Here is a 21,296-nt window from a genome sequence, read left to right as displayed (position 1 = left end):
TAGTGAAGTGCAACTGCTAAAACATGGGGGACAACAGACTGTGGGACCGGTTTTACAGCCTGAAGGGAGTCTGCAGGTGTGGAGTGTCAGGTAAGTAAAATTGCCCTTTAGAACTAAATGAGCATTTCACCTTTGCCATGTGGGGGCATCACCGTTGCAAAGGGAGCATTTTATCTTTCCCTTGAGCTTTTAGGGCAAGGAAGTTGCTTTTCCAACATTGTAGCAGAGCTATATGGCCAGATAGTTTGGCAGAGTTCTTCTATATATAAAAAGCTTTACATATTTTCTTCCCAGTCTGCTTGGATCTTGAGCTATTTTTGTTCGCTGACCTTTACTGACGTAGTTTTTCTCCTCGTTATTTTGTCGTATTGTCGCGCTTTTGTGAAGTTTTCAGCTATTAAATTCAGCACATACTTTCTCTCCTCCGACCTGATCCTTTTAAGTTTGCCGTCAGAATTCTACAGGGAATTTATTAGACCATGTCTGCTGCGCCGCTTTGAGCAGCCCGTCTCCGAATCTTAGATGTTAAATATAGAAACCGCCAACGTGGGCACATACTCCACCACAATATGATAATGCAAACAAATATAAGAAAATGAATGAGATTTCCACCGGGGATCATCTTTTCTTGGCGCAGGCTGAAGCTGTGTTTCAAGAAGCATCTCAGCCCAGAGAGTATTAATTAGATGTTCCGCTTCTCAGCTGGGAAGTGTGTTGAATGCTAAATAAATTCTCAATTAAAGCTCAGGCAGGCGTCATGGAGGAGCAGAAAGGTTTTAGCATCTCTTTGCAATTATTTTTTCAGACTGTCAAGCGGAAAAGCCTAGCCTTATAAAATGGTTTTAATTTAAATCAAACCTGTGCTTTGCCCAAGTAGGGCAACAGGTTTTCTTTAATACCCCTTTTCAAGCAGCACATAGTCAACTTTCCTTTAGTTCTCAGCCAACGGGAGCAAAGAAAATGCCCTTTACATACAGGTATGGAGGAGTATGTTGTTCACTCAGTGTACCAGCACTGGAGCTTGGTGATTGGCCCAGCGCTGTCACTTGGGGATGCGGGACAGGAGACCTCAGCCCTGGGTAAGCTCCATCTAGAGAAACTTGGGGCATATGCAGGGTTTCTGCTGAACAAGGTGAAAAGGGGAGCATAGGTAGTGTCCATGTGTGCTGTTAGTGAACCTATTGCCTTGAGGTAGAAAGGGGGTGCCTACTAGGTGCAGCATTAAAATCATCCTGTCGCGATCAGGGGTCAGGCTCAAATTCCAGTTGCTGTAGCAAGGGGAAGCTCATACAGGGTTCAGCAGCATAAGTAGACAGGCAGGTTACCCTGGCAAATGACACAGACTCACTTGACGTGCAGAGTCTAAGTACTAACCGACGTTCACCAGACCTGGTGGGGAGATGGATTTTGCTGCGCGTTAGCACAGGGTACAAGGCAGGGTTGTCCAATGGATCAGACAGGCTGCTGTCCAGCATCTTGGGTAGCTCAGTCAGCAGAGTTTTATTGTCAGACACAGCAGAGGTCCAGGTCTCATGAAAATGGGTCACAGGAGTGCAAAACGCACTGCACTCCTGTGATCCATAGAAGTACACCCAAATAAGCTTTGGCTATACTTTTCCTTTAAAGTCCAACTGAACTTTATCACAGGTACTCCTATAACGCCATCAATTTACACAGCACTTTACATATATTTTGAACATTCACATCAGTCCCTGCCCTCAAGGAGCTTACTATTGGGTTTAGTTGACGGGTTCAGTGATTGTTGTATGATGTACAGTTGTGCTCAAATTTTGCATACCCTCGGAGAAATTGGGACTTTGATATTTAAATATGACTGTTCTTGCCAAAAAACTGACTTTTATTTAAGGATAGTGATCATATGAAGCCATTTATTATCACGTAGCTGTTTTAGCACCTTTTTTAAATTGTAATGATACCAGAAATCACCCAAATGGCCCTCATCAAAAGTTTCCATCCCCTTGAATGTTTGGCCTTGGTACAGACACACAAGGTGAACACACACAGGCTAAAATGGCAATTACAGGTACATTTCCCACATCTGTGGCTTTTTATGTTGCAGTCAGTGTCTGTGTATAAATAGACAATAAGTTTGTCAGCTCTCACTTGCACTGAACAAGCTAGATACTGAGCCATGAGGAGCAAAATATAACTGTTAAAAGGCCTGCGTAACAAGGTAATGGAACTTTATAAAGACTGGAAAAGGATATAAAAAGATAAACAAAGCCTTCAATATGCCAGTCAGTAGTGTTCATACACTTAAGAAGTGGAAAATTTGGGGATCTCTTGATGCCAAGGTCAGGTAGACCAAGAAAGATTGCAGCCACAACTGCCAGAAGAATTGTTCAGGTTACAAAGAAAACCCCACAGGTAAGCTCAGGAGAAATACCGGCTGCTCTGGAAAAAGGTGTGGTGGTTTCAAGGAGCACAATACGATGATACAAAAATTAGTTACATGGTCAAGTTTCCAGAAAAGCCTTCACTGTGCCAATGCCACAAAAAAGCCTGGTTATAATATGCCCAACACCTTGACCCGGCATACCTCTTCTGACACGCAGTACTCTGGAGTGATGAGACATAAATAGAGCTTTATGGTCACAACCATAAGTGCCATGTTTGGAGAGGGGTCAACAAGGCCTAACCTGATAATGACCTTGAGGCACATGGCCAAGCTGACCCTCCAGTGGTTAGGTGAAGGTTCTAGAATGGCCATCAGTCTCCTGAACTTAATATAATCAAGCCACTCTGGGAAGATCTCAAATGTACAGTTCATGCAAGATGACCAAAGACTTTGCATGACCTGGAGGCATTATGCCAAGACGAATGGGCAGTTATACCACCTGCAAGAATTCAGGGCCTCATAGATATCTATTATAAAAGACTGCACGCTGTCATTGATGCTTAAGGGGGCAATACACAATATTAAGAACCAACGGGGTGCAGACTTTTGAACAGGGGACATTTCAAGTGTGCTATTCTTTTTATTACCTATAGTTACAGAATATGATTCCCATAGAAAATAAAAGAAATGTGTTTTGCCTGCTCACTCATGTTTTCTTTAAAAATGGTGGATATGGTATATTGCGTTCTGACGTCTCCGCGTTCTACGCCCAACCAGGAAGTGCGGGCGGCACACGAGTCCGGCCGGCTCGTTTTTATATGATCGTTTTTTCTTTACGCATGTGAGTGTAAATCTTTTAAACTTTACTTTATTAAACCAAGTGGTTTTACGCTATGCGAGTGTCTTTGATTTTTTATATGATCCACGATACCTTCGTTCCCGGACTGGAGGCTTCGTATTGGAGATAGAGACAGCGTGGTGTCAGCAATCTACGACACCTTCGTTTCTTGATTGGAGGCTTCATATTGGAGATGGAGATGGTGGGATGCCTGTGACGGTTCACCCAGAAACCTCTGTGCTGTTGCCTTACTGATCTCACTAACACTGGGATCTAAAGCTCTGGTAAGCGGCCCCTCTTCTCACTGGTGGAGGATTGTTTTGAAAAATTTTTTTTTTTTTGTTTTTATATACACGCATTGTGGATATTTTTGCACCTTTATGTCAAGTTTGAAGAACCAATATTAATCTTGGGACTATATAAATAATATTTTTTTCATCACATATGAACTTTTTATGGTTTTTTGAATATTATTTTAGTTAATATTATTCGTTTAAATCTAGCACACATTATAACCCTTTTTTTGTGTCAATCTACATTAATTATTGTGGGGGTTTTCTTTGTAATATTCACATTAATGTCAATTTAGGTCTAGTATACATTTTATTCACTTTATGACGATACGTTAGTATTCATGTATACTATTCACTAATCACATTTTTCTGTCAATTTAATACTGTTTTTACGTCTATTGGTATAGGTTGATTAGGTTTTTTGGTGTTTGATTATTTTCTAGTTTCATTGTTTTTAGCGCAGCTCATTTTGTTCACCTATTTAGTTTGATATCGGAGTATTACGATTAGGGTTGCTGCTTATAGGTTGCTTTCTTTTGTTGTTTGAGTAGCGCGGTTTACCTTTTGTACCGTATGGTATATTACCACCTCTTCAAGGGGATGCAAACTTTTGTGCACAACTGTGTGTTATTGTACATGCATACTTAATAGGTATAATGAAGCTTTCCCTGTACAGTGATCACAGCAGAGTGCGCTCCTTGTATTGGTTCTGTCTGTGCTAGGAAGTGGCGGGGGGTGGGGGTAATCGCTGTGAGAAACGTGACGGTTTGCAGTCACGAGCCTAGCGGAAAAGCCCATCTCTCAGGGAGCCTCTGCTCGAGTGCTCTACTATCTTTGTCCTATTATTTGAGCTACTATCTTTGTCCTATTATTTGAGCTTTCTGCACAACTTCCCCTAGGAATCTTTGTCCTGCCAATGTGACTGTGACCTCACCGGGCGTGCTCAATAGGATTGTAAACCTGTTTTTAGAGCACGGGCTTTGTGGCAAAGCATCTAGGTCATGTACACAAAGAAAGCTGGAGGCCAATTACAACTGTGTGTTGATGGTGCTGGATCTAAAAATGCAGGTAATGTGGGGATGCTTTCAAGCTGGGATGAACCACCTCTGGCACTAAAATCTCTTGTTGAGCTACAGTTTACTTGATGCCACTGCAGCAGTTGGCATGGAGGGCACACACACTCTATATTACCGAAAGTATTGGGACACCTGCCTTTACATGAACTTTATTAGCATCCCAGTCTTAGTCCGTAGGATTCAATATTGAGTTGGCCACTCTTTGCAGCTTCAACTCTTCTGGGAAGGCTGTCCACAAGGTTTAGGAGTGTGTCTATGGGAATGTTTGATCATTCTTCCAGAAGCGCATTTGTAAGGTCAGCCACTGATGTTGGGGAAAAAAAGGCCTGGCTTACAGTCTCTGTTCTAATTCATCCCAAGGATGTTCTATCGGGTTGAGGTGCAGGCCAGTCAAGTTCCTCCACCCCAAACTGGCTCATTCATGTCTTTATGGACCTCGCTTTGTGCACTGGTCCCAATCATTTTAGTGGAGAGGGAATTATGGTGTGGTGGTGTTTTTAAGGGGTTGGGCTTGGCCCCTTAGTTCCAGTGAAGGGAACATCTAAGGCGTCAGCATACCAAGACATTTTAGACCATTTCATCTCATCAATTTGGGGACGGCCCCTTTATGTTCCAACATGACTGTGCACAAAGCAAGGTCCATGAAGACATGGATGAGAGAGTTTGGGGTGAAGGATCAATTAACTTAGTACATTCAGCCTGCCCACTAATGGTTTGAATCTTGGCCGGTTCTTGCTGAACCAGCCTAGATTCCAAACATGTATGGCCGTCCTTCGTCTTCCCTAAGGAGGGAGCAAACAGTTCGCAATCACCCAGCCTCCCTCAGCCACACAGGCAGTGTTCAGTTTCGATGAGTATGCTGAATCACACTTACATTCAGCCTGCCAATACACGGTTTAAATCTCGGCTGGTTCCTGCTAAACTGGCAGAGATTCAAACTGTGAATGGCTTGCCTAAAAAGATGGCCGTACGCTACCCAGATGAGCATTTTTCTGCAGCACATATGACCAAGTGTTTACATTCAGCTGTGACCACTCACCCTGTACACATCAATGTTTACATGTAATGACACATGGCGCAATTACCTGCGGTAAGGGACAAATAAGCAGCCCGGACATAAATTGTCTGTAAAGAATCGCTTGTCTCTCCCTAGCTGCATGTAATTGCTCCTTGAAGAGCCGTAGAGGTACAGACGGCTTCCATCTATAGCTAAATGTAACCACCAGGCTATGCCTGCCGCATAAATACTTCCGGAGGTGTATAGCCATGAACGGTCATGAGAATGATCCCTATGGCTAGTGATGGTGAACCTTGGCACCCCAGGTGTTTGGGAACTATATTTCCCATGATGCTCATGCACTCTGCAGTGTAGCTGAGCATCATGGGAAATGTAGTTCCAAAACATCTGGGGTGTCAAGGTTTGCATCACTGCCTTAGTCTGATCTACCATTTACAGTATCAATAAAGTCACTTCTGCTTATTTAAAGCAACCCTGTCATAAGAATGTCAGTCACACCTCACTTGGCTCCTCTTGCAGTATTTTTTTAATAATCAATGAACTGACTGCATACAGTAATGTTTCCACCCAAAAAAAACAAGTTTTGTTTTTTGGGTGGAGACATGTACTGTATGCAGTCAGTGTATTGATTATTAAAAAAAAAAATACTGCAAAAGGAGTTGAGTTGAGTGGAGTGTGACAGATCTTCTCTTATATCTTTGATGAAGAGTGACTACAATGGTGAGCTTCTAGGATGTCCATTGAGGCCAGTCTAGAGCGGCGCTATGGCTCTGTGTATGTTTCCAACCCTGTCATAAGGTCTCTTCCACATGGAGCTGTCTAGTTGCAGTGTGTTCATATGCCCGACAGGGGCAGGTGCAGCACCCAAGCCCATGGCAAGCTTCAGCTGAACGCTGTGATACCCACATTTAGAGCCTTAAATGTCACACTAAACGACCAGGAGGGACGCACTTCACCTAAACGACCCACATTTGCACATTTGGGTTCTCTCTGTACCAAATGAAGCTATAGCCCACCTGTAAAAAACAAAAAGTCTACTTCTATACTTACGTTTCTGGCATGCAATGTCCTAAAACTTTGCTGTATCACAAGTACTTGGCCACCAATGGTATTCAACAGTTCCAGGTATCTTAAATACCTGCTCCCCCCCCCTCCACATACATAAATACCCGCTCTCCCCTCGACGCATACATAAATGGCCGCTCTCCCCTCGACGCATGCATAAATGCCCGCTCTCCCCCTCCACATACTGTGGTTCTTTATGCTGGTTCTTTCCTCTGGGCAGAGCTCTTTCCCTTCTCAAAGTTGTTCAGGTCTATATTTAGCACATTTTCTACAAGAGCCTTCAGGAACCTGCTGCTGTTCTAAAAATGATTAAATGAAACGTGCTGAGCATTTATAATGGAAACAGCAGAATGCATTCTCTGAAGTAAAAAACCTTCTGCATGCAGCTCCCCTTCTTATACTTGCCAGCAGCTCTCTCCCTTCTCATTGGCTTGGAGATAGCAGCAGGAGACATTGGCTTCCACTGCAGACTATCACAGCCAGTCAGGAGAGGGCGGGCTGAGTGTGTGTACATAGGGCCAGCTCAGGAACGAGCAAGAACAAGTGTCCCTGTAGCAAAAGGCTTGCTATGAGGGCACTCGGCGGTGGAAGGAGGAGCCAGGAGTGCCGGCGGGGACATGAAAAGAGGAGGATCGGGGATACTTTGTGCAATACTATTACACAGAGCAGGTAAGTATAAAATGTTTGTTTAAAAAAACATAAAAATTATACACTTTGATACCTACTTTAATGTTCAACTCCTGGTTTCTCTTCCAAGCTGCCCTCAGTCTTCTGGGTGAATGGCGCCCAGCCTTCTCCCAAGCGAAAAACTGAAGACAACATGTGATTGAGTGCTTTCATAGGCAGCCCTTCACAGTGGCGCCCTGCCTGCACATTGATGCAAAGATGACTTTGCATTAGTACCCATTGCTGGAAAAGATATGACCAGCTTATAGTGATCTGGAAAAGGGGCTGTATATAAATCAAAGAAAGGCATAGGACTTTGGCGGGGGGCAGGGGGCTTTGGCATTTATAGTGTTGGATGGGAGATGGGAGGAAGTACTGAGGGCTGAGTGGGGAGATTCTGATGTTTGGCTTTAAATTGGAGTTATGGAAAAGAAGGATTGTACAGTGTAGAGAAAAAAGTAAAAAAAAGTACACAGAAAAACTATAGTAGTGGCATTCAAGAATTGTCTGCAGTGATCTACTAAATCCTCACATAAACAATACTAAAGTCATTCTAAAGCCCAAGCGTTTTTTTTTTTTTTTTACTTTAATGCATTCCTTCCATTAAGGTAAAAAATGTTTAGGTTAAAATATTCCCCCCCACCCCAAAAATACTTTCCTGAGCCTGATCTCAGTCCAGCACTGTGCACAAGAGCAGCTCCTCTCCTCGCCTCTGGCTTTACAGCTGGGTACGCACTGCGCATGCGCGAGCCGCACTGTAACTGGCCAGGCAATCATCTGACACCTGTGACGTGTCTCAGATGATTGCCGGGGGGGGGAGAGAGGTGGGAGCTGGATCCCTCTAAAAAGAGGTTATCCACTCCCCCCCCCCCCCCCCCCAAAAATGGCATGCCAAATGTGGCATGTCAGGGGGTCGCCTTCCGTTTAAAGTGGAAGTTCCATTTTTCGGAGGAACTCCGCTTTAAGACTTTACAATCCCTTTAAACAGTTTGGGCTTGTTTGCCTTTCGGTAGTCTCTGAAAAGTAATCTCCGCTGAATCGTGGTACAGGAACGGCTGACGGGCATTCAGGAGGCCATACTCCTACCTCCGGAATGCCCTATTTCTATTCCTATTTTTATATTATTATTATTATTATTATTTTTTTTTTTTTTTTTGACAGCCGAACAAGTTTTTGGAATGGAATTGCCATGCTGCAACTGTTTCCTAATGTTTGGCTCATGGTTGTGGCACAGCTCGGTTCACTTGAATAGGTCACATTATCCAACGGTACTGCTCGACTGTGTGATAAGGGATATAGTAAATGACGCAGCCACTTTGTGTAAAGCGCTGTCGGGTCATCGTTGAACTACAGGGTTGGTTTGCTGAAGGTAAATAGACTGTGCATTTTTGCAAGTGCAATTGCTCCAGAGCTTTGGAAATGATGGGGTAACTCTGCTGACTTCCATCATCCAATCATGTGCAAGCAAAAATTTTTATTTTTTTTTTTTCTTTGCATGTAATTGAGTATTATTTGTAAAGTCAAGCTTTACCTAATTTACTAAGCTCTGGAGAAACTCCAGAGTGCAATTGCACTTGCAAAAGTGCACAATTGATTTGCCTTCAGTAAATCAACCCCTATGAGTCTAATGCCGCGTACACTTGATCGGATCTTCCGATGGGAAATGTTTGATGTGAGCTTGTTGTAGGAAAGTCCGATTGTGTGTAGGCTCCTTTGAACATTTGCTGTCGGAATTTCCTCACACATGTTTGAGAGCAAGTTCTCAAATTTTACGGCAACAAAACTTGTTGTCGGAAAGTCCGATTGTGTGTACACAAGTCCGTCGCACAAAAGTTCACGCATGCTTGGAATTAAGCAGAAGGTTATTGAACTTCCTTTTTCTCGGCTCGTCGCGTTGTATGTCACCACGTTCTTGACGTTCGGAACTTCCGATAACATTTCTGTGACCGTGTGTACGCAAGACAAGTTTGAGGCAACATCCTTTGGGAAAAAAATCCACCGTTTTTATTGTCAGAAAATACGATCGTCTGTACAGGACATTAGCCTTGGGCTCCTCATTCTGTTTTTGCAGCTCAGTAAATCGGAGCGCCTGGAAGGGATTTTGCCCAAAAATAAGGCGTAAGAAGATTAGGAGTATAAAATAAATGTACACATATTTAGAAACAGCATTTGGGTTTTAACTTGAATACCAAGCTGAAGTCTCAGGCGTCTTAAGTCAAGCATTCCAAACGTTGGCATGTTATCCTGGCACAGGTACTGCTGTGCTGTCTCCATTTATTTGTGTATTATGCGGACTGAGACCTACATAATCCTTTAAGAAAAACTATAAATTTTTGGGCAGATGCCAGCAGGTTACATAATGTGATACTTGGCTAGACAAGCAGTTATGCAGATCCACTTCTCAATATATTGCATACCAGACACTTTTTTGGGGGGCACCGAAAGTAAGCCTGGTGCAAAGATGACTCCATTGGGAGCACAGCACCGTTATCATAGCTTCAGTAGTGTTTTGTGACTCAAAACCTTTTACTAGTCAAAATGAATACCAGGCAAAGAGGTAAACATGCCACTGAAATACATTTATGGAAGCTGTTATCTGCCAAAGGATTTTCATTTGTTCATCCAGTACTGGTATTTACACAGCCCTGCTGCACAGCATATCCCTGTCTGGTAGGGCATTAAACCTAATTTGTTCTCTGCTGCAGTAGTGTAATACTTGCAGGTCAGCTTGGGACCATTACAATGGTAAATTTGTGGAATGCAGATGTACTTTTTAAATTTTCACACACTTAAGTCATTCTTATAGGCTCTCATCTTGATATTTTGCAGGAATGGGGTGTGACCCGGCTAACGTTTTAGTACGATTCTGAACCGTTTGGGAAAGAGCGAGATGCAGCCATCATGAAACTGGCCAAGGAAGCTGATGTAGAAGTCATTGTGGAGAGCTCTCATACCCTGTATGACTTGGACAAGTAAGTCATGATAATAGTGTGTGTCTCCCTCCATACTGTATCTGTCCAATTAATGAACCTTTAGTGTAAAAGCAGTGGTGTCGAGCTCTATTTCATCACATGCTGCATCAGCATTATGGATGGTCGTCCTTAGAGGGCCAGTTGTATCTGTAAGACAAGGTGTCCAGATCACCCCCCCCCCCCCCCCATCCATCATCAGAAGTCCGTCTCCTTCACTCCTTTACATCACAGTGCACCCCCCCCCCCCTTCCTTAAAAATAGCGCATGTAAAGCGCCTCTCCTTTTACTCCAGTGTGCAAGACTTACTGATTTCACACTGGAGCGGTGCGCTGGCAGGACGCTTAAAAAAAAGTCCTGCAAGCAGAATCTTTGAGGCACTTTAGGAGCGGTGTAAACACTGCTCCTAAAGCGCCACCGAAGCGTCAGCAAAGCATCGCTTTTGGCCGCTAGCGGGGTTTAGAAGTGCCCCTACTAGCAGCCGAAAAGCGCTGCTAAAACTACGGTATCGCCAACGCATCAGTGGGAAAGTGCCCTAATAGTTTTGCAATATATGCAGCAACATCCACACACTTAGTATCCCAACATTGGAGGTGATTTATTCTTCCAAAGCAAATATACGTTTGTACACTGGTACTGACTAGTATTCTTTTCTTTTCCCTCAATTTCTCTTACTCAGCTAATGTGACCCCAGTGCTGACCGAGAAGGGCAGGGGAGGGACAAACTGTGCAGGGGCCTGATGTCCTCCTTATCAACCATTGACCTCATTGGTTGTTAGGACACTGGCAGCTGGAAGGTTGTAATGGTGCACAATGAAAACATTTTGGATTTGTGTAACTAAAATGCAGGCTTAATCAACCCTCTTCCTTGTGTACAATTTTTGGGCAATTTTTTGTCATTTTGCCAAGGCACCCCTGATGAGACCTGAAGGCACCCCAGTTGAAAAAGGCTGGTCTAAACAGTCCTGTGGACATTAGGTGGTAAGCTTGCCCATTAGAGCCCCTTTCACACAGGGCACAAGGCAGACTCCATTACGATCAGCAGGGGATCTGTCTGCTGACTCCCTGCTGATTCGTGCAGATCCGACAGATGACAGGTCCGTGTCTTCTCAGTTTATGCAGAGCGGGCATGGACTGAGCTCGCTCTATGGACCAGTGAGTGTATATGGACTCCGCTGTCCGTATACACCAGGGGTAGGCAACCTCGACCCTCCAGCTGTTTTGAAACCACAAGTTCCACAAGACATTGCAAGACTCTAATAAACACAGGCATGACTCCTAGAGGCATGATGGGATTTGTAGTTTCACCACAGCTGGAGGGCCGAGGTCTAGCAGCCAATCACTAGGCCCAAGCATCATCACATGACCAGGGGAATGAAATCGCAACTACTCCGGTTAATGTCTGATACTAGGATGCAGCTTGGACCACTACTATACTGCCTTGCTTTTGGCTGTGCCAGGCATTGTTTACTTTTATTTTTGTTCCTGGCTGCCATGTTCCAGATATATGAATATGTGTTGTCATTGAGGATGTGTTTGATTTCTAGATTGGCTTTACTGTGTCTCTGCTTGTATGATTGGTAAGAGCCATTAGACTGTAAGTTCCTCTACGGCAGGGAGAGGTGTATAGAGATCTATGTACTATATAACGCACTGCAGTTTGTCACTGCTATAGTAATATGGAAAATAATGACTGACCTGAATTCATCAGGTTCAGGGGAGCAGTCTGTGGTCTAGGACCAGACTGGTACCAGATCAGATCATTTGCCCCATTTGCCAGGTTTGTGGTGCAATAATTAATTTCTTCCTACTGCACAGCCAGCAATCACAACTCCTGGACAGAGGTTCATGGTGAGCAATATAACGTCCTACTCATACTAAGATGTGAAAAGCTATGTAGTACAGAAAAGCAACATATGAGAATATTCATGAGTGCCCTTTAAAGTTGGATTTGTAATGCTTTTAGGCCTAATTACACGGGGTAAAAATGGGCAGATCAACCGCACTTTCACCTGTGTGCTTTTTAGAGTGGTGGTAGGGACTGCCGCTGTGTGAACCTAGACTTTGCCTTCTAACACTAGCAGAAATGAAAATGGCGATAGAGGTTCTTTAGAAATATTGTTACATATTCTAATTATATGGCCCGAGTTGTTCTGTTTTAGTTCACCATACGACACAGCCCGGAAACCCGAGCTCTCTCAACGAGAGACTTATGGACTTTAGTTATGATAAGTTGAACTCGGAAGCTCTGCAATTCACTTCTTTTACCCCCTTTGTTGGGATTTTTCATATATTTTTTGATTTGATTCGATTTTGATATATATATATATAATTTTGTAACCGTCTCGGTGTTTACCTAATTTGTCTGTCCGAATTACTTTGCAAATAAAATCTTTTGTTAAATATTGTTATATATTTGCTAATACTTTGTTTTCTATTTTGTTGCGTACAATGTACGATTAAATATACAAAGGTTAATATCAGTATTATAAATCTTTTGTCTATGTTGTCTCAGGTTTCCCGCGGGACAATCCAGGAGCAGCAGTGTGGCCCGGAGGTGAAACGGAAGCCTTGGCCCGCCTTGACAGACACTTGGAGCGAAAGGTGCGTGTGATAGGATGAATTTTGTGTGCTTTTTATCCCTCACACATCAGCTGGCCGACTGTTGAATGTCCATGGTGACCTAGTTGTTAGCCCTGGTGTGCCGGGTTTAGTTCTTACAACTCTTGCCAGGGTCCCATTTGTTGCATATGGTTTGTGTATTCTCTGTGTTTGGGTACGTTGCTTTTTCAATGCTAAAGTTTCCTATAGAAATATTGTGATATGGTGATTGGCTACCATCCATTTTGACTTGGCATGTGTCCCTCTCTGGATAGGGGAGCTTTCATTTCTGGTGTCATTTGGTGTTATTTGTTTGAGTACTTAAATTATCTGTGTCTGTTGCAGGCTTGGGTGGCCCATTATGAAAGACCCAGGATGAATGCCAACTCTTTACTGGCAAGCCCTACGGGTCTCAGCCCTTACCTGCGCTTCGGCTGTCTTTCCTGCCGACTCTTCTACTATCGGTTACGGGAACTCTATCAGAAGGTAAGTCAAACTGTCAGATGATGTCTTCAATACATTGTTTCCCTGATCACAGTTTGTCAGTCAGTAAAAAAAAATCTGTAGGTGAGGTGGACTCTGTACTTAGTGCTTCCATTGCCAAATGCTTTACTGTGATTTTAAAGTGATTTTAAAGTCCCTATTTTTTTTTTTTTTAAAATAACAAACATGTTATACTTACCTCCTCTGTGCAGTTGGGTCCCTCTTTGCTGTTCCTGGCCCCTCCCTCCTGTTGAGTGCCCCCACAGCAAGCAGCTTGCTATGGGGGCACCTGAGCCGAGTCACAGAAGGGGTTTTTTTTTTTTTTTACCTTCATGCACAGAAGGTAAAAAACCTTGAACCTTTGTAACCACTTTAATTTGTTAAAGATTCTGGACCTATTCTGCTTGTTGCATGTTTTGTGCATTTTCTAGCAAAGCACTTATTCCTTGGGGATAGGATTATACAATAAGACACAAGATACTGCAGCTGCACCGTATGGTAAAGCAGATATATGTATATTGTCTGTCATTAAACACCTTAGAAAATCGGTGTGACAACAAAGTCCTCTACAACCCAACCCCATCAGAGTTGGTGTACACACAGCAGAGTTTCCTGAGAGCTAGCATTACTAAATTAGTGCAAAAAGCAATGCTTGCCATCCCTGTCCCTATCCTCTAATGTACGGTATATTAATACCTGTACAAGTTACTGGTTAGTAGGCATTGCTTAATTTTTGTAGGGGCGGGACTGAGATTGTGAGACTTTTTTTTTTTTTTTTTTTTGTAAGTATTTTACTGATTTATTTATTTTTAAAATAGAGAACTCTCATGAACCAATATATAATCAAAAATGCAATGTAAAATTACAGTGTAGAAAACCTCTTAGGAATAGTCAGCGGTATAACCTAGAATGGGTATTTCTCAGCACATGCAACAATATCCACTCTTGATCTCGAATTTTACTAGCACTTTCACTGTCATTTCTCCCCCTCGAGTCATACATTTTGTTCTAATAATAAGCCGCATAAATACTGCTTCCCTCGCCACCCCTATTGTAATAAAGGGTTAATCTTTTTATCTTTCTTATTTAACAGGTTCCTTTGTTGAACCTTTCTGATAATTGGATGTAGTCCAATAATTCAAACCACTCAAAATTTGTATAATTATTAAGGAAATTTACTTAGTTTGGTTTAAAGTGGTTGTAAAGGCAGAAGGTTTTTTTTTTAAATCTTAATGCATTCTGTGCATTAAGATAAAAAGCCTTCTGTGTGCAGCAGCCTCTCTCAGCCCCCCAATACTTACCTGAGACCCATCTCTTTCCAGCAATGTTGCACCAGACACTCGGTTAGCCGGGAATTCCCTCCTCATTGACCGAGACAGCATTGTGGCGCCATTGACAGCAGCAGGAGTCAAAGTCAGCCTGCCAATCAGGAGAGAAAGGAGGCAGGCCGCGGCTCCATGTCTGAATGGACACAGGGAGCTGTGACTCAGCTCGTGTGCCCCTATAGCAAGCTGCTACAGTCACTTTTAAAAATGTATTAAAATGATGATAAAATAGATAAATACAGCATCATTCAAGTCTACTGGAGTCTGTAATTTAATTTCAAATTCCTGGAAGTGACAGTCCTCTCTTCCCAGGCACTCTGTCCAAGCCATGGTTGAAATTAAAGAGGAAGTAAACCCTGATGGGTTTACTTCCTCTTTTTTTCCCTGCAAAGGTAAAGCATAATGGACTACTATGCATCGCATAGTAGCTCATTATGTGTCACTTACCTGACACAGGAGCCAGCGAAGTCGCCGCTGATCCCTGTAGTCCGCCGCGTCCATCTTGCTGGTGGCGTCTCGCAGCTCCGACCAATGACAGCGGCGCAACCGCGATGACGTCACTCCCGCGCATGCGCACGGGAGTCGCGCCTCGCAGCTCCGCCGCTGTCATACGGCGAAGCCGCGATGACGTCACTCCCGCGCATGCGCACGGGAGTCGACAAATTTGGCAAATCCATTCTTGGATTTGCCGCATTTAGTGCGCATGCGCGCCGCTGTCTACGGCGCATGCGCCGTAGACAGCGGTGCCCATTTTCGGGCAAATATCTCCTAAACTATATAGGTTTAGGAGATATTGCTTGGACCTACAGGTAAGCCTTAATCTAGGCTTACCTATAGGTCCAAGTTGTTTGGAAGGGTTTACTTCCTCTTTAACTAGTCTGTCTTATTTATTTATAGATCTATATCAGGGTGGATAAAAAACAATGATTTAAAAAAAAAAATCTGATTTAATAATAATTTAATAGTTAATTTAATTTATTCAGCATGAAATGTAGCTTAGTTATGTAGCATGAGGCTGTATATTCTGCAATATTTACATTTTTGGTAAACTTTCAATGAATCCAAGCTCTGCAAGCTGAGATATCATGCACTGCATCGGTGCATTCACACAACTTCACAGTAACCACGAGATATAAACAAAGTTCAGGAATATTCCTTTATCGCATTGTTTTGCAAATCTATGTACACTACAAACTGTATGATTGATCGGTTCGGATATCGCCGTTTTATTAACCTGACAGCTCATTACTCTAAATGGGGAAACCTTCATTTTGTTTGCAAATATTAAAGATTCTAACTACCAGCAAGAATAAGTCCTTACAGGTAAAGAGCACCTGTCATTTCATATTCATCATGGCAGCGCCTGTTAATGGGCATCCACTTACCCGCTGCCGCCACGTCCCTCACCTTGTTGTGTCACCGCCGCATCATCAGCTGTCCCATTAAAGCGAATGGGACTGTCGGTGAGTCAACAGCGGGTCAGAGAAGGAGCCGCTGCTGGACAGAGATGACAGTTGAGCTTTAAAAATTATCTCTCTCTCTCTCTCTCTCTCGTATTATAGGTTAAATCTCTCTCGTATTATAGGTTAAATCTCTCTCGTATTATAGGTTAAATCTCTCTCGTATTATAGGTTAATAGTCATTGATTTCTAAGAAACTTGGAGGTATTTTGTATAATACTAAATTATGATAGCTTACAGATTCTCTCTATATCATAGATAGATATAGAGAATCTGTAAGCTATCATAGTTTAGTATTATACAAAATACCTCTAAGTTTCTTATAAATCAATGACTATTAACCTATAATACACTCATGTAGTTTTCTACATGACATGTAAGTATGTCCGTGTAATTAGTCTGGTGGGTAGGATTATTCTATTGGCCATCATTTTTACCTGCCTTCTGTCTTTCCACTGTTGTAAACAGTGGTCAGGGATCATGGGATATGTAGTCCAATAAAAAAGGATGAAATTGTGCCAATAACAAAGGAGGAAACTCATATGGTGTGTTTTTTTTTTTTTTTTTTCCACAACAGGTGAAGGAAAATAGCCCCCCACCTCTCTCCCTCTTCGGTCAGCTCTTATGGAGAGAGTTTTTCTATACGGCAGCTACCAACAACCCCAAGTTCGACCAAATGGAAGGGAATCCAATCTGTGTACAGATCCCATGGGACAAGAACCCTGAGGCACTGGCAAAGTGGACAGAAGGAAAGACTGGCTTCCCCTGGATTGATGCCATCATGACACAGTTGAGGCAGGAGGGCTGGATACACCACCTGGCGAGGCATGCCGTTGCCTGTTTCTTGACCCGAGGTGACCTGTGGAATAGCTGGGAGTGCGGGGTTAAGGTGAGATAGATGCGGTTTTTAGAATAATAATCAGCAACTTGGAGCACCAGTCAAAACTGGGCTTGCCTGGGTCCAAATCCTCAGAATTCGTCAGTGGCTGAGAGATCATCTGAAGCCATGTGCATTATTGTCTGATATTTAACATGGTGGAAACTGTCCGACCTCACCTGATCTCTGAAATAAGCCGACCTATCTGGTTAGACCCAGGCAAAAGCTTGAAGCGCAGCTATAAACTAACTTTTCCTTCAACAGTCCCTGTGCCTCGCCAGCTCTGGTCTTCATCTATCTTCATTGGCCGGCACGGGATGATGGAATTCCTGTGCATGGCTTGAACTGAGCTTGGACAGCTCAGTTTACATGAAGGAGAAGACCATAAGCAGGCAGGTAGGTGTATATTATCGCAGAAGAGACATTACAGGTGCCGGCCTGCTTGTAGTTAGTGACAGCGGAATTTTAGTTTCAGGAAAGGGAGGAATGTCACTTGAACTGAGAGGGTGCTGGTGAGCACTGTCGTAGTCCATTGATCTTTCTGCTCTCGGATAACTGCCTGCCCTTATGGAAGGTATGGGCAGACTGCTATGCTGACAGTCAGCTGATTGTGGGTGCCATTCTGTGCAAGCTCCTTAGAAAAAAAAATAATAATAATAAATGCATTTTGTACCTGCAAAAGTGCATTTATAATTATTATTTATTTTTATTTGTTTCAAAAGCTGTACTTATCACATTTAAACCCAAGAGCAAAAATGTAATATATTGCAGCCTACCAGTCCTTGCTTTTTCTTTTTCAAACTTTTCTTCCCCCCTTTGTTTTTATGTGGAGATCTGCCAGCAGCACACTTCTGAAACCCGGTGACAACACTTAGTTGCTAAAATGATATATTTATGGAGGAGCTGCATTGTCACTCTATGACTGCAAGTGTGTAGGGACTAAAGAATATATAATGCACACACACACCTTCTTAGTGTTTGTTTATATACACTTTATACTTTGAAAAAGGATTAGGAATCTTGACATGCCTTGCATTTGTTTTGTCTTTTTTATCTCTTTGTTAAATAAAGTGTTACTAAATCCAGTAATATGAAAATAATTCACCCCCCCCCCCCCCACTGTGCCCACAGCTTATAAATCTTCTTTTTAAATTTAAAATACTGCCACTATATATACCTTTTTGGCTGATCTGTATACCACGGTCAGTGATAAACTGCACAGTTTCTCCAGTGCTGAGAATTCAGGAAGGAGGAGATTTCCACTACAGCCTGTAAACACACCCGCATGTGTGATGCCAAAATCATGTGACCTGGCTAGCGCAGAGAATAAGTAATTATTCTCTCCAGCATAAAAGACACAACTGAGCATGTGCAGGTTGGCTACTCTGCCTGCTTTAGCTGTTTGTTCGTAGATAGACAGTGCAGGAGGGGGAGGATCTGTGCATACAGGATAGAACAGCCTTTTTTACACAATGCAGAGGATCAACCCCTTAAGTTCCACTGGTGAGTCTAACAAGAATGCTTTATATAGACCGGGGGGGGGCGCAACAGGGCAATTGACGAGAAATTTTGTTGCGGGTGAGTGAGCGGGCGCCTCGAAGGGCGGGCCAGTGGGCAGGTGAGTGGGCGGCGGGCGGGGGAAGCAGAGAGATGATATCTCTCACCGCCCTGCATCCCTGCAGGTCCTCCCTCGCTGGCAGCAGAGAGATTACATCATCTCTCTGCTGCCTGACTTCAGTCTGGGACACGGGAAGTGACAGTCCACACTGTGTGGCAAATGACAATCCTCAACGTGTTGTAGTTGAAGTGGCAAGTGACAATCCGCAACTTGTGGCAAGTGACAATCCGCAACCTCTGGCAGGTGACGTGGCAAGTGACATTCTGCAATAGGGATGCAAGGGATCGTCACCGATCTGTGATCCGAACGGGTCACCCTGTTCGGATCAGCACACGCTGTGATCCGCGGAGTGCTCCGTGGCCTCAGCCTTAGGAAAGGATGCGGCTTCGGCCTAGCTCCGGAGAGGCGGCCATCTTTGTACACCCGGCAACCGTTTACAATGTGATTGCTCCGTCAAATCATGTCATGACGCTGGTTCCTCTCTCCCCTCTCTGTACTGATCTTTACAGTGGAGGGGAGAGATTGGATGGCAGCAGCGCTGTGTGCCAATACTCTGCCAATACTCTACCATACCCAGCCAATATTCTACCAATACTCTGCCATACCCAGCCATAATCAACCAATATTACAGTGGGGGAGATGACGTGGATATTAAGTGAGTGAAGTGATTTGTAAGTGCTTTCATTCAAGTTATGTTCATGTGAGTGCATCGAGATTAAAATATTTTTACAGTGTTACACTATGGAAAGTCTTTCTTTCTCTCTGAGGTATTTTTAGGGGGAATTCCAGTGATACCTTAAGGGAATTATACTGCAAGTGATTGCCGAACATCTACTGACATCATTAAAAAGATCTTAAACACTTATCTAGCTCAACACGAGAGTGCTGAGCGCTGCAGCTGGTGAGTGCTCCAACGAGGGGGGTCACGAACACCAAGGGTGTGGTGAAGGCTTTCATTATATGGACACTGATTTTTCACACAAGGAAAAGTTTTTTTTCATTTTAGATTTTTTTCTTATGGACTATTTTGTTTCACATCTGTATTGTATTTTATCGCTTTTTGATTATAAGTGATTTTGCATATGCGAATTTATATAGATTTTGGGAAAACACAGTATTGCAATCAATGATAAAAAAATTTTGTTGCATATATTTTTTTTATAAGTCGAGCGCTACAAGGTGGTTTATGTGGTAATTTATATATATTTCTTTATTCACCTTCTGGTTTATGTACTCATATATTTAAGTAGCGGCTGGGGTAGGGTTGTGTGTGGCGCTGTGATGATACACAAAGTTGGCGAATTTTGAAGTGTGTATCCAGTTTGTACAAAATGAGTTTATAACCATGATGGTATTAAAGTTCAGATTAAGGTATGCATTTAGCAGTTGGGGTCACATTGAAGCAGACCTGAGGCCGCGTACACACGCGGGGACTGTTCGCTCAACTTTGTCCGCTGAACAGTGTTTCGGCGGACAGTCCGCTCGTGTGTGGGCTTTCAGCGGACAGTTTCAGCGAACAGTCTGCTGAACAAAGTTTTTCGGAATTTCCGAAAAACTGTCCACTGAAACTTTGTTTGAGCGGACAGTCCCCTCGTGTGTAGGCTTGTACGTCAAACTAAGTTCCGCGCATGCTCAGAAAGAATTTACACGCCGAAAGTTGTATTGCAGTGTATAGGACGTCGTTTTCTAGTCCCGTCGTACGTGCCGTTCACGTCATCGTGCACGGTTTCAGCGGACTGTTCGTTCGTCGTGTGTGGGCAAGTCCGTCCATGCTAATTTTGAGCGGACTGTCCACTGAAACTCTTTGACGGACAAAGTTGAGCGAACAGTCCCCGCGTGGGTACGCGGCCTAAATCTGTACTGCATGTCCACTTGTTTGTACACCCCCCCCCCCCCTTCCATATCATATGATAAAGGGGAATTATGTTGTTGGAGGTTTAGTATGACATCATTTGAGCACATTGGCATTCTTGCTGTAATTGTTTTGGGTCTACATTCCTTTTTTTCCTGCTTTGGACCTCCTAAGGTGGTCATATCAGACAGATAATTTACAGAGCATGATAGATCAGATCAATAAGTCTTTAGTTGTCACACACTATTGGGACTTCACACGAATAGGTGTGGTGTGCATGCCATGCTGGTACCTTTCCCATCTCTAATCCGAAAAGGGAACGGTACTTGAACAATGAGATTTCAGCATGCATTAGTGAGCTGTGCCCAAGCTTTATTCAGATCTCTTATATTACTTACCAGTGTCGGCCCATATATACAGTATCTCACAGAAGTAAGTACACCCCTCACATGTTTGTAAATATTTTATTCTATATTTTCATGTGACAACACTGAAGAAATGACACTTGTCTACAATGTAAAGTAGTGAGTGTACAGCTTGCATAACAGTGTAAATTTGCTGTCCCCTCAAAACAACTCAACACACAGCCATTAATGTCTAAACCACTGGCAACACAAGTGAGTACACCCCTAAGTGAAAATGTCCAAATTGGGCCCAATTAGCCATTTTCCCACCCCGGTGTCATGTGATTCATTAGCGTTACAAGGTCTCAGTTGTAAATGGGGAGCAGGTGTGTTAAACTTGGCGTTACCGCTCTCACTCGCTCATACTGGTCACTGGAAGTTCAACATGGCAC

The 21,296-nt window shown here is 43.2% G+C and overlaps 1 pseudogene across 1 annotated transcript in view; it reads left to right on the top strand.

The window, feature by feature from the left end:
• The window catches only part of LOC143926335 (cryptochrome-2-like), a 42,486-nt pseudogene that overhangs the window by 10,944 nt on the left and 10,246 nt on the right, over positions 1-21,296 (top strand). The window contains exons 3-7 of the transcript XR_013262090.1: positions 10,145-10,287; positions 12,103-12,128; positions 12,800-12,888; positions 13,231-13,371; positions 16,731-17,042. The product of XR_013262090.1 is annotated as a cryptochrome-2-like (transcript). The remainder of the gene's footprint in view (positions 1-10,144; positions 10,288-12,102; positions 12,129-12,799; positions 12,889-13,230; positions 13,372-16,730; positions 17,043-21,296) is intronic.

Source organism: Lithobates pipiens, unplaced genomic scaffold (genome assembly GCF_037356315.1).
Source record: "Lithobates pipiens isolate NorthernLeopardFrog02 unplaced genomic scaffold, aLitPip1_a1.2 Scaffold_10, whole genome shotgun sequence".
Lineage (NCBI taxonomy): Eukaryota > Metazoa > Chordata > Amphibia > Anura > Ranidae > Lithobates > Lithobates pipiens.
The sequence above is the reverse complement of the archived record's forward strand: the minus strand, read 5'-3'. Positions and strand labels throughout refer to the sequence as shown.